The sequence below is a fragment of the Miscanthus floridulus genome, chromosome 1 (genome assembly GCF_019320115.1).
Source record: "Miscanthus floridulus cultivar M001 chromosome 1, ASM1932011v1, whole genome shotgun sequence".
NCBI classification, from domain to species: Eukaryota; Viridiplantae; Streptophyta; class Magnoliopsida; order Poales; family Poaceae; genus Miscanthus; species Miscanthus floridulus.
In genome coordinates, this window is record NC_089580.1 from 64,378,929 (window position 1) to 64,393,824 (window position 14,896).

The following is a 14,896-nucleotide window of genomic DNA, read 5'->3' on the forward strand; positions in this document are numbered from 1 at the left end:
GATCTTGTTAAATTACTAAATCAATATACTAAGATCATTAGAAAGTCAAGAGCTAAGAATGAAAAGCTTGAAATTAAGAATGACTCTCTTTTAGCTAAATGTGACATAGCGGAAAAGACTAGTGTTGAGCTTAGAGAAGCAAATGAAGCTATGTCATCCAAACTCAAGGAGCTCAAATCTTCTAAGAAAGAGCTTAAAGATAAACATGATAAACTTGAGCTGATGCATAGAGAGCTCATCACTAGCTACAACATGCTAAAAGAAGAATATACAAACCTCAAGGTTAATCATGACAATCTTGTTATCTCTCATGAGTTTTTATCCAATGAGCCACATGATGCTACTAATAATGTTGTTAAGATTGATATAGCTATATCATGTGATGATTTAATTGTTGAGGGCATTGAGCAAGGTTCTAGTAGCGAAGGCAAGCAAGTGGTTGAGTCTGATGATTATGATGAGTATGTCAAGATCAAGAATGAGAATGAGAAGCTAAAGAAAGATCTTGAAAAGCTATCAACCACCAACACTATTGTGTTAGAGAACCTTGATCATGATTATGATGTAAAGCTCAAGGAAGAAAATAAGAAACTCAAAGAAGAAAACAAGAAGCTAAAGATGGAGAAAAATTATGATGAGCTAAAAGAAGATAACAAGAAGCTCAAGTTGGAGAAAGAACATCTCAAGATTGGCTTGAGCAAGTTCACAAGAGGCAAGCATCTTCAAAGTGAGCAACTAATGAACACCATCATGAAGATGGATAGAAGTGGAATTAGATATTTGGTAAATCAAGAGAAGAAGGCTTAAGCTCAACAACAACAACACAAGTCAAAGCCAAAGCCAAAGAGGTGTTTTGAGTGTGGACAAGAAGGTCACTTTGCCCATGAGTGTCAAACTCCACCACCACAACTCTTGCCCAAGCATGCTAGACCCTTTGCTTTCAATGCTCATTACATTCTTAGAAAGGACTCTAGTGGAAAGATAAAAGTTATATTCTTAGGACCTCCCAACAAGAATAGGCCTAAGAAAATTTGGGTAGCAAAGTCACTTGTTGAGAAAGTCAAGGGCCCTCAACAAGTTTGGCTTCCTAAAGCTTGATCTCTTGTGTGCAGGTGAACTACAAGACCGGTGGAAGTCATTGGGTAATTGATAGTGGTTGCACACAACATATGACTGGTGATCCTCGTATGTTCACCTCACTAGATGAAGAAGTAGATGGATAAGAAAGAATCACATTTGGAGATAATTCAAAGGGCAAAGTCAAGGGATTGGGCAAAGTGGTAATATCAAATGATCATTCTATCTCAAATGTGCTATATGTTGCTTCCTTAAGTTTCAACTTGCTATCCATTGGACAATTGTGTGATCTTGGCTTCCGTTGCTTGTTTACCGAGAAGGAAGTTGTTGTATCTAAGAAGGATGATGATCAAGTGATATTCAAGGGATTTAGATACAACAACCTATATCTAGTGGATTTCACCTTCGAAGATGCTAACTTGAAGACATGCCTATTCACTAAAACATCATTTGGGTGGCTATGGCATAGAAGATTTGCTCATATTAGAATGAGTTCACTCAAGAAGCTTATGAAGAATGAATTAGTGAGAGGGTTGAAGGATGTGAAATTTGAGAAGGATAAGCTTTGTAGTGCATGTCAAGCCAGTAAACAAGTTGCAAACACTCATCCTATAAAAGCTTTTATGTCTACCACAAGAGTGCTAGAGCTCCTTCATATAGACTTATTTGGACCAACAACATACAAGAGTTTGGGAGGAAATCTTTATTGTCTTGTGATTGTTGATGACTACTCAAGATATACATGGATGTTCTTCCTTTATGACAAATTTGAAGTTGCATCATGCTTTAAGAAGTTTGCCAAGAGAGCACAAAATGAGTTTGAAGTGAAGCTCAAGAAGATTAGAAGTGACAATGGTAAAGAGTTCGACAACACAAACATTGAAGCCTATTATGATAAAGTTGGGATCAAGCATGAGGTCTCCGTAACATATACTCCTCAATAAAATGGTGTAGTAAAGAGAAAGAACCGGACACTCATTACACTTGCAAGAACAATGCTTGATGAGTACAACACACCTGAAGCTCTATGGGCGGAAGCTATCAACACCGCATGTTATATATCCAACCGTCTATTCCTTCAAAAGTTTCTTGGCAAGACACCTTATGAGTTGCTTAATGGGAAGAAGCTGGACATCTCCTTCTTTAGGGTGTTTGGTTGCAAATGCTATATCTACAAGAAGTGACAACACATAGGGAAGTTTCAAAGACGTTGTGATATTGGTTTTCTTGTTGGTTACTCATCAAAGTCTAAAGCATATAGAGTATTTAATCATGCCACCGGCTTGGTTGAAGAAACATATGATATAGAATTTGATGAATCTAATGACTCCCAAGGAGCACATGAGAATCTTGATGATATAGGTGATGAACCATTGAGGGAGGCCATGAAGAATATTCTGATTGGAGACATCAAGCCACAAGATGATAAAGATGATGTACAAGTGATTAATCCACCTTCTTCATCAAGTGTGCCACAAGATAGTGATAAAGATAGGAGAGTAAAAATGAAGACACTCATGTCTCCCATGATCAAATGGTGGCACAAGCACAAGATGTTGATGCTCCACAACCTCCCCCTCAAGTGATTGATAGAAGAAATTCACCTCTACTACAAGCTCATCCACAAGATCTCATCATAGGGAGTCCATCAAAGGGTGTAATGACTCGATCTCAAAAGCTTGTTTCTTTTATTGAACATCACTCTTTTGTCTCTTGTGTTGAACCTAAAAATATAGAAGAAGCTCTTCAAGATTCTGATTGGATAAATACCATACATGAAGAGTTGAACAACTTCACCCACAATGAAGTTTGGACTCTTGAAGAGAGACCACAAGGTGTAAGAGTCATTGGAACAAAGTGGATGTTCCACAACAAGCAAGATGATCAAGGCATTGTTGTGAGGAACAAGACAAGACTAGTTGCAAAGGGGTTCTCTCAAGCTCTCAAGTTGAAGGGTTGGATTTTGGAGAGACCTTTGCACCGGTTGCAAGACTTGAAGCCATTCGTATCCTCCTTGCATATGCATCGCATCATGAAATGAAACTATATCAAATGGATGTTAAAAGTGTATTTTTAAATGGCTTTATTAATGAACTAGTCTATGTTGATCAACCTCCCGTGTTTGAAGACTTTAGATATTCTAATCATGTTTATAGGTTGTCCAAGGCGCTATATGGGCTTAAGCAAGCACCAAGAGCATGGTATGAACGCCTTCGGGACTTTCTCATTAAGAAGGGCTTCTCCATTGCGAAGGTCAACACCACACTATTCACCAAGAAGCTTGATGGAGAGATCTTCATTTGTCAAGTATATGTTGATGATATCATCTTTGGATCATCAAATAAAGATTCTTACAAAGAGTTTGATGAATTGATGTTGAAGGAGTTCGAGATGTCTATGATTGGAGAGCTTACATTCTTTCTTGGTTTTTAAGTCAAGCAAATGAGAGAAGGAATTTTTATCTCTCAAGAAAAATATACCAAGGATCTTCTCAAGAGGTTCAATATGGATGAATGTAAGCCAATCAAGACACCAATGTCATCTAATGGATATCTCAACCTAGATGAGGGAGGTAAAACAGTTGATCAAACTCTCTACCGCTCTATGATTGGTAGCTTGTTATATTCAACCACATCTAGGCCTGACATCATGTTTGGTGTGTGTATGTGTGCTAGATTTCAAGCTAATCGTAAGGAATCTCATTTGATAACTATTAAAAGAATCCTTAGGCACCTTAAGCACACACCAAGCATTAGCCTTTGGTATCCCAAAGGAGCTAGATTTGAATTAGTTGGCTATTCTGATTCAAATTATGTCAGTTGCAAAGTTGATAGAAAAAGAACATCCGGAGGGTGCCATTTGCTTGGTAGATCACTTATGTCTTGGTCCTCCAAGAAGCAAAATAGTGTGGCTTTATCTACCACCGAAGCGGAATACATTGCCGTAGGTGCTTGTTGTACACAAATACTTTACATGAAGCAAACTTTGCTAGACTATGGTGTAGTTCTAGAAAAGGTACCTCTTTTGTGTGACAATGAGAGTGCGGTAAAATTTACTAATAATCCGGTTCAACACTCTTGCACCAAGCACATAGATATTCGTCATTACTTTCTTAGAGATCATGTTGCTAAGAATGATATATCATTAGAAGGTGTAAGGACCAAGGATCAATTGGCAGATATCTTCACTAAACTGCTAGATGAGATTATATTTTGTCGGTTGAGGAATGAGCTCAATGTGCTTGATTTTAGCAACTTCACTAGAAAATGAGCTTGTGTTGTCCCTTGCATTGCATTGCATTGTAATATACAACATGTTTACTTCGTGGTAATGCATTTAGGACATGTCTAACATGGTTAAGATAACCGCCGAAAAGCGTGTGAAGAAGCTTAACCTTGGATCAAACTTGACAAGCAACTAGAATTACTTTCAAGTATTGCATTGCATATGCATGAATGTTGTTTTGTCGTTTCTCTTCAATCACCCTTTTATTGCCTATTTTCTTAAAAAGAATTATAGCCTAAGGCAAAATACTTTGAAAATTTTGAGGGTTTAAGAGAGGTCACTCACATAAGTCTCAATTGGTATTTATTTGGGTCTTATTGAAGTTGGGACTTGATTGGGAACAGGCAGAGCGAAGGAACTTTGAAGATCTACTGAAAAAGAGTGACCGGATGCTACACCAGACTCTAGAGTCTAGCGTCCAGTCAGTTCACAGGAGGTGAACCGTGCTACAAAGGAGTGACCGGACGCTAAAATAGTTCTTTCCTTGCATCCGGTCAGATGACGTCCCTGCGTCTGGTCAAGCGAAGAAGATCTAAGGATCAACTAGACTTTGGCTGCATCCGGTCAGTGGTGATCGGACGCATCCGATCGCAACTTGAGAGGTTTTGGACCACTCTGGAGTCGACCGGACTCTGGGTGGCAGCGTCCGATCGTTGCCACTAGAGCATCCAGTCAATAGTAGTCGTGCGGATCTAAAACTCTTCTTCATTTCCTTTTTCATCATGGGTGAGCCACCATAAAATCGAGCCGCTGGTTGTCCTATCCCGCATCCACCGCTCAAATCCGCTACGCTGCATTGCTCCACTATGCTCGCGCTGCTCCTGCGCCACCGCGTCCGCGCCGTCTGCCTGTAGTTGTGCTGCCACACCCTACTCACGATGTGCCCGTGCCACCTCCCGCATAGCCGCCCTAGCGCCGCCGCACCACAATAGCACGCGTGCTCGTGCCCTAGCTTTGTTGGCAACAAAGCTACCACCTGAGTCTCACCAATGCCCTAGCCGCAATCCACCGCGCCCCTTCACCGCATTGCTCGGCCACCGCACCATCTTGCATCAAACCCTAACCCTAGCATTGCATTGCTGACCCGGTGGTTCCCCATTTCATTCCTCCGCTCTTTGGTTCACTGGTTCGTTAGGTAGCAAGCCCTCGATTTCAATTTTGTATCTATTGCTTGCTTCTTAAGGTTTCGTATCTCTAGATATATATTGAAATTATTCATATATCCAATCTATTCCATCGCGCAGCGAGTCGGTGTTGTTGAGGTCACTTTGGTAGTTGTCAGTCAACTCGAGGCCAAGCTCGCGAGTACAGATCGAGGCCAAGCCTCGGAAGTGTCAGTGATAGTTGGTTCTTGTCTGTGACTGCAGTTTGTTTCAGCTTCAGCAATGGCTCGTGTCAAGAATGCCGGAGGTGGTCCAGGTGATGAGGATCTAAGGCCTCCGCTTCACTTGCCTACTGATGTGAAAGGCAAGGCGACAAAAGACAATCATGTCGAAGAAGTGGAAGTATGCAAATGCTGATACGGCGAGAGCAGCAGCAGCGGCAGCCATCACAGAGCATGTAGAGAGAGGAGGTGATAGGAGTGGAGTCCAGATTGCAGATCAACTTTCACTAGCATAGAGGGCAGCCATTGAGCAGGTTGAGCGTCATCATGGTAGTCTAGCTAGGACTATCATGCTTGAGGGACGACGTGTTGCTATAGAGGAGACTCAGCCTTAGGGGGAGCCACAGCAGCAGACAGAGGAGACAGAGCAGGCATCTTAGCCACAGCTTTGCCGCTCTAGTCGTACACATACCCAGGTGACACCGAGGCTAGAAACACAGTGAAGGGGTTCTCGTCCGAATCCCAGACCATAGGGTCTTCCTCTAGTGATTCATCTAGATTTGAGGGCCGCCACAGCCAAGCAGGAGCAGTAGCTTAGATTTGTTTAGTTCGAGGACTGGTTCTCACCGAGGAGGGATGAGCGTGCTTCAGAGGGGTTCTATACACCACTGTAGGACGACTTCTACAATACATATCTTAACAGTGGAGTGGCCTTCAGATCTTAGCGAGTTTATTCATTCGAGGCCATTATAGCAGTAGCTGGAGAACAGATCTGCCCTCACCTCTCTTACTTGCCAGGGCTGACATATCTACTTGGATGGATAGATAGATATGTTTCATCATAGGTCCGTGAGTTCTATGCTTCACTCTATATTGACCCAGGCCACAAATTTATTCACTTTACATTCAGAGACCATGACTATAGGCTGATGAGCTTCAAATTCAGAGAGATTCTCAGGTTATAGGAGTCACCCATCCGCATTCACGAGGTTTGCTATGGACACACAGAGCCTCCTAGACACCCTCACGGTGGTCTTGAGCCTCCCATAGATCTCATCCGACCTTGCTTCATAGAGCCATTTGGTGAGGGGTCAAGCAGAACACCTAGGGATCTTACTCCTATAGCCAGATTGCTAGATGCTATCATGAGGAGGACCCTGCTACTGAGGATGAGATATCACGAGGGATTGACTTGCATTCAGTTGTGGCTATTGAATGCCCTGATGCAGCAAACAATGTTTGATGTATGGGATGTCATTCTTTCTAAGATGGAGGATACACTTGCAAAGGGATTCAGAGGTCACATGCAGCTGCCGTATGCTCACTGGATTACTTTTCTGATCCATAGGGCAGTCATAGTGAGGCCTCCTAAGATGTTGGCAGAGTATTCTGGTGCTACTATAGAGTTTCTAGCTTATAACATGACTCAGATGCTCCACCATAGTGTAGTAAGGACACCTAGCCAGCTAAGCCATCGCCCAGAGGTGCTAGAGTCTGCAGCCTAGGAGGATGAGACTATCAGGGGCATTGCAGCGATAGAGGAAGAGCAGCTTGATGCTCAGTAGGAGGGTATGGTCGAGAGCGACCCCAGCGATAGTACATATGATGATTATCAGGATATCCCTCGGATGCCTCCTCGATGACATGATGGTGAGGCCAGTGGCTCTAGTTCAGCTCCACCTACACCGCAGACAGACCCCACTCTACTTGCTATACTTGAGCAGATGAGGTAGGATCAGGCTTGCTAGGCCCAGGAGATAGTAGCTGCTCTAGCATAGGTTCAGGCTACATAGGACGAGTTCCAACGATAGCAGCAGGCTATCCAGCAGCAGTAGTAGGCCATGTAGTAGCAGCAGCTCCTCATGCAGTAGTAGTTCTTGGATTCATGCAACATGTTGTGACTGCTATTGGGGCTCCATCGCCAACGCTTACACCTTAGCTTGGCTAGCCTGCCACCACTTCATAGACTCCAGTTCTATAGCCCAGGGGGCTTTAGAGTCAGGGATAGATAGCTACTCAGTTTGCTTCACCTATAGAGCAGGTGTCCTAGTGGTTTGCTTCGCCAGTGATAGCCCTAGGTCCACAGTTCACACCGCTTCGCATAGGCTTCACGCCGGCTCGGACTTCCTCATTGCTTGTGCTAGATACCCTAGTTTCACAGAGCCTTGGTGCTACCTTCAGCGAGTTGATAGGGCAGCCTACACTGCTAGATCTACATGTCCCTGGTCCTTCCATAGTTGCTCCTATTACTAGGACTACAGAGACACTCCCATCATCAGTTGCATCATTAGAGCCGTCTGCTTCAGTGATACCTATAGAGTCACAGGCCACACCAGTACCAGATCTGACCCAGACCGCTTCAGCGTCACTTCCAACGACAAAGGGTCATACAGCTTAGAGCTCAGGATCAGATGATGATGATGCCTAATTCTAGATCGCTCATCGCACCTCAGCGCCCGACTCATCTGCTACAGCCCCGCCGACTGACCCTTAGGTTTTGGTGTTTGATGCCAAAGGGGGAGAGGGATTGAGTATGATAGACTTAGGGGGAGCGATACATCTAGGAGGAGTTATCTATTGTATTTGGCTTTTTATGTGTGATACACTATTATGCATTCATGTTTACTTTCACACATCGAACTATATTTATGAGATAGTGATATCTACGTGATGTGATATTTATGTGATATGTGACATGTGTGCTCTCTACTTTGAATTATTTATATGTCATGTCACTTGGTTATGCTCATTTGCTTTGCTTCCGTGTTTTACTCTGATGCAAATGAGCTTTATTTCTTGTACTCATGTTTATTTCATATCTCTTGAGTACATCATGTTGGCTTGGGTCATATAAGCTTGCCTAACTCTTTTGTTCTTATTGTCAAAAGCTTATATGAACCAAGCATGTTAAAAACCTCATCTCTTTTACATACTCGAGGTTGTATTGTCATCAATCACCAAAAAGAGGGAGATCAAAAGCATCTAGGCTCCTAGTTGGGTTTCGGTGATTAATGACAATACGAGATTACTATGACTAACGTGTGTTTTGCAGAGGTAATTAAGTTAGGTCATGGTAATGGCAATTGATTGGGCAATTATGCTTGTCATGCCCCTACAATGGAAATCGTTTTGGTTTTCAAAGGATGGACGACAAGGTTAAGGATGGACTAGTTCTAAGTGTCGTTTGGTGTTGAAGAGACACTTAGAGTAGTTTAGGACTTTGTTTTTTCTTTGGTCGTACTATTAAGGGGGGTATGGATGGGTAGCTTGACCTAGGTAAGTCTAGTGGGTTAGGTGTGGTGCACACTTGTCAAATCTAGCACTAGGTAGCTCTTAAGTAGCCCTAAGATCAATTGGAGCGAATTTCATTCACATATGATTGCGAGTTAGAAGTGAATGGAGGGTCAAATGTTGAGCGGACGCTGGTTCTGGTGTGACCGGATGCTGGCACAGAGTCTGGTTAGTTCATTTGATCAAGGTGAAGTCATCTGGATGTGATCGGACACTGAGTGAAATGTGACCGGACGTTTGGTGCTAGAGTCCGGTCATCTCTAGTAAGGTTCCAGAGAGGGAGAATCCTGATCAGACGCATCCGGTCAGTGCTGACCGGATGCTGGTCAGGTTTTGGCTACTGATCGAACGCTGAGCAGCAAAGTGACCGAACGCTGGGTTCCAGAGTCCGGTCAACATTAGTAAGGTTCTAGAGAGCAGTTTTCTTGACCGGACACGTCCGGTCAGTGCTGATCAAACGCTGGTCAGTGTCCAATCACAACTTAACTGCTCGGTAGTGGGAAGAACTGACCAGAGCGTCCGGTTACCTTGACCGGAGCGTCCGATCACCCGCAGTGGCATATAACGGTTCGTTTTGAATGAGGGGTTATAAATACTTCCTCTATTCACTCAAGGGATCACTTTTGCTCATTTCAACAGCTGAGAAACATACTTGAGAGTGCTAAGGAGAGCAAGGTCCTAGTGAGGTGATTGACATTTGAGAATCCAAGAGAGAGGCCTCATTAGTGAAAAGAGAGTAGCAAGTGTGCATCCACCCTTCTCATTAGGCTTGCTGTGGTCAAGGGAGAGTTCTTGCTTGTTACTCTTGGTGATCGCCATCACCTAGATGGCTTGGTGGTGATAGGGAGTTTGGTGATCATCCGGTGGAGCTTGTGGATGACCCAACTCATGTTGTAAGCGGTTGTGGGTGATTCACCACGACGGAGTGTCAAAGAATCAACCCGTAGAGAGCACTTGATCCTTGTGCGAATCAAGAGGGAGCTACACCCTTGCGCGGGTGCTCCAACGAGGACCAGTGGGGAGTCACAACTCTCCGATACCTTGGCAAAACATCGTCGCGTTCCTCCTTCTCTCTTTACTTTAAACATTTACTTTGAGCAATTCAATTCTTGTCTTTACATTCTGAGAATTGCCATGCTAGAGTAGGATTGGAACTTATGTTGCAAAACTTTTTTGCGAGAGAACATTAGAAACACATTCTAGGCACAAGGGGTGAAGTGGGCTAAGTGTAGGGTTTATTTATTGAAAGAATTTTAGAATTAGCCTAATTCATCCCTCCCTCTTGGGCATCTTGATCCTTTCAGCTAGCTCGGGTGATATAGAGCTAGAGCAAATAGTGGCTATTAGGGTCATATTTTTAACTGATCAACTTTGTTCTAGTCTTATGAATTTATAGAGAATTTTTATTGGCTATTCACCCCTCCTCTAGCCATCTAGTTCCTATCAGTGTTGCCCATCATGTATTCTTGTTGTACTTTTCAAATCATGTGCATTAGATGAGATTAGGTTGTTTCCCACAATGTTTACCCTACGAACACAGTACTTGAATCGCATCAGTCGGTTGTCACTAATGACAATTGTGTCCCCCTCCGATCCCATGGTCAAAATGATGAGCCCTTTGATGATAATGTGTATATTAGCCTTGCACATGCACATGCACTTGCAATGATAGTTTGACCAAAGGGAATGCGAAGCCGAAGACATTTGTGTCATCGTGCTCGCTATCCCAGAGCCATGTTGCTACCAACAGATCACAAACAACATTCCCCTTCAATCCAACAATCCAATCATCAAACCCTTTAGAAATCACATGAATAATATCCTTCCACATGTCCATGCAAATTAGTTTGACCATAGGAGCCATGATGATGACAATCTTGTTTTGTAATTGGGTCCTCCCAACCGACCGATGGTAAAAAACGCTAGCCCCCGTCTGGACGCCTGCGCGTGCCTGCCTACTCTGCCTACATATGCTGCTCTTGACTACCATTAATTAATTAATCAATTCCCATCCGTATCTGTTGTTTGTCTTCGATGCTCCCACGTCCGCATCCCACACCATGCCTCACGTCCCGCATCCCGCCCTAGCACCCGCACTCATGTTCGTCGTAGGGACTCACGCCTCCACGCCCACCCCACGCCTCACATGGGCAAACCCACGTGGGTTGACCCACGACTGCGCCCTAGCAGCAGCGACAGCCACTGGTCGCGCCATGCAACACCCTGATCTACTTTTGCAACATCCGAATGAAACATTTGCAACATACATCTAAAACAGATGAAACATTTAGAACATACAGTTGAAACATCATTGTAACATGTGCAACATCCCGATCTACTTTTGAAATATCCATACACAACACTTGCAACATACAAAAGAAGACAGATGAAACACTTGCAACATACGTATACAAAAAACAGATGAAACATTGGGGATAGACGCTTGCAACATACATGTACAACTATTGCAATATATGCAACATCCCGATCTACTTTTGCAACATTCGCATGAAATAATTGAAACATACAACTGAAACACTTAAAACATGGGCTTGCAACATGTCTGAAAAGCGTCAAGAAACACTTGAAACACTACATCGCCGCGTGGCCATGACCTACCTGGTGGGCAACTGCGGTGGCGCAGGCTCGCTGGATGGTGCGCGCGCACGCCCTGCCATGCCCGCCGTCGACCGTGGGAGAGGAGATGCTGCCAGATCTAGGGAGGGCGCCGCCGCCATGGAGTGGGGGGAGGGGACGCCATGGAGGCCGCCGGACTTGAGGGAAGACACACGTGGATGAGGGGTGGCTGGATCCATGAAGAGGAGGGGAGGAGGCTTGCTCGAGCCGCCCATGGAGTGGGGCAGAGGGTCACAGTCACAGCGGCGGAGAAGAAGCGAGCTAGGTGGTGGTGCGATGGAGGTGCCCGCAGCGGCGATACGAAATGCGGAACGATGTATCACTCTGTTTTATTTTGTTTTTGTTTTTGAAGAACTCTGTATGCGGGCCGGGAGCAGGCTGTGGGCCGGTCTGCAGGTCCAGTTAGCCGTGTCCAACATGGGACGGACGCCCTAGCCAAAGCATTATTGTGTACCATAACATACTTCATATATTTTCTAGAACCCCCTCCCCACACCCCCACACAAAATGGATCGCTCAATAGTGCTACAATGACCATGCTTTGTTGATCATAGCTCTCACTACCCACGGACGTGAACAAGTGCTCTGTCCGCATTGTCGAATAGCCAGCAGGTACTAGAGCTGCAATGTTAAGGTATTGCAGTAATCTTCTGTTTAATGGAAAACGTACCAAGGCGCGATCACGATAAAAAGGTAAATACTTTCTCAGGCAAAGTGAAGAAGCCAATAAAAGCTATGTTTTGAGGCTTCACCGGCTCTCAATGCTCTATAATGGTGAAGTTGAAGCCAACTTGAGCTCTCCTAGAGAGGGCCGAAGTCTTGTAAGAAAACGCTAGACAATATAGAACTTCTTCCAAAATAAAACATTCGTTCCAAAAGAAAAAATATAATTTAGGTTAATAAGTCAAACTTTTTAAGTTTGATCATTAATATTTATGTCTTCAATTAATTTTATTTGAAATTATATTTCATAATCAATATAATAATAATTTCATAGGTTAGTATTTTTTATATAAATTAGCAAACATGTGCGTGTGTTGTAACGGGAGAAAAAAACTACCAAACATTTGACCTGTTCGCTTCATCTTGTTGCACAACTACAGCGGACACGACAACTTAATTTGTATACATGCTACTTTTGATATTGTGACTTGCTGCAGCAATCACAAATGAATTGGCTCGTCAATGAAAACACAATGTTATATATCTATTTTTTATCTATTTATAAAATTTAAAAACTATATTTTATGATGACCATGGTATCCATAATATGAATTAATATTGGCAACAATATAATAATGTGATATGAAACATTTGTTTTGGTTAGATTAGATTAGATTAGATGCAAACTGCTCAAAACTTTAGTTTATGGTTTCATTAGTTAGACCATCAGCTAATTTATGTCACAATAATAATTTATTTCTAATTAACACCAACAACTTAGTAATAGATATATTTATTTATTAAATAGTCAAGGTTTTTGTACTTTATGATCTTATTTTTATAAATAGGGTTACTTCATCGAGAAATAAAAAAAAGTAAAAAACATGAAAAGGGCAACCCTGGAGTCACGGGACATCACCAGGAGTCCAATAAGCGGGGCACCACTTTTCCTGAGACCTCACTTACGGAACCCAACAAGGAAAAAAAAAAGAAAACATTGGATTTCCTTTTCTTTCTTTTTTTCTTTATATCTCTTACAAAACACATACTCTATATCAGAACTCTTCTTCTCGTCTCTATTTCCTGTTGTTTCACAATTCACTCGTAACGTTTTCTTTTTCTGGCCTATTTCGTTTTCCTTTTTGTTTTTGTTTTATCTTCCAAGCGTATTGTACCTGAACTCTATCTTATGTATTTGCGTTCCATATATTAAACGAATATTCACAATTGACTCATAACGTTTCCTTTTTGTTATGTGTTGGAATCGGAATCCGTATCGCGCTAGGCAAAAACTATTCTAACCCGTATGAGCATGGATTATATTATATATACAAGTCCGAAGAAACTCTTAAGTGTCCGGTAGTTAAAGGGAGGCGACACAAAAATGAATGGACGAAAAAAATGGGTTGAAATTTTGCCTCTTTATTATTAGGTATAGACTAGCAAAAATACATGTGCGTTGCAACGGATCACTATTTTCACTCTTAAATTGTTAATACCTTTCTCACCCCTCACATTTCTGCCATCTTTCAATCCATCGTTAATAATATGTATCAACACACCCTCGATAACAATATGTGTTGACACCCTTAAAGTATCTTACAAACACACGGGTTAGTGGTCCATCTTCACCAGAATAGTCGTGCACAAGCTATGGACGGTTCTCCATTGCACGCGCTAGCGGCGTCATCAACCGCGGCTCGATGTTCGTCGTTTTTCTTAGTCATACAACAAATCACCCTCTCCTTGTGCATGGTCGCGCTGAGTGGGACTAAGTTGGTTCATCCATAAAAGTTAATGTTGTATGCCAACCCTTATTGAGGATTACATAAATAGAGTTATTTAGACTAGATTAGATAACAAAGTGCTTAGGATTTCAGTTTACGGTCGATCTAAGTTCTAAAAGAATAGGTAGTGTTTCTAACTAAAACTACATCAACAACTTGATGGTAGAAATCTTGAGTTTTTTAGGCAAAAGTCAATGGTTCAAAAACATGTAATGTTGTATTTATTATTTGTTTTTAACTTTTATAAAAAGAACCCTGGAGCAGAGCGGAGAAAAAAACCAAAAACAGAGATACACGACATGAAGGAAAAGAAAACGGGCTACGGCAGAGGATATAATAAGAGAAACAAAAGCAGGAGCCGACGAAAAAAAACGGAAAAAACACGGACATGAAAGAAAAGTGAAACACAATTGCGGACCAAAACCATGGACGAAAAAAGGAAAATAAAAACGGAGTTCTCGACGAGAACACGGAATGAAAAATAAAAACGGAATTCTGGACGAGAGCACGGAACGAAAACGGAAATAGTTCCTGAGCCGGACAAAAAGGAACGAAGCCACGTAGAATCGGATGAAAAAGAAATAAGTAAGAGGGCTAGATGAAAAAAAATAGGAGAGAAATTTTCACTTGTTGCAATGAAATCTAATGTATATCAGAATCGGGTTTCGTATCATCGCTACGCGCGAGTTGTTGTAACTCATATGAGCATGTCTCATGAGTCCGAATCACATATATATATGGGATATAGATCTAATATATCTTTGAACCGTACTTCATATCAATCATTGCTAGATGCAAGCCATTCTAACTCATACGAACATGAGTAATATAA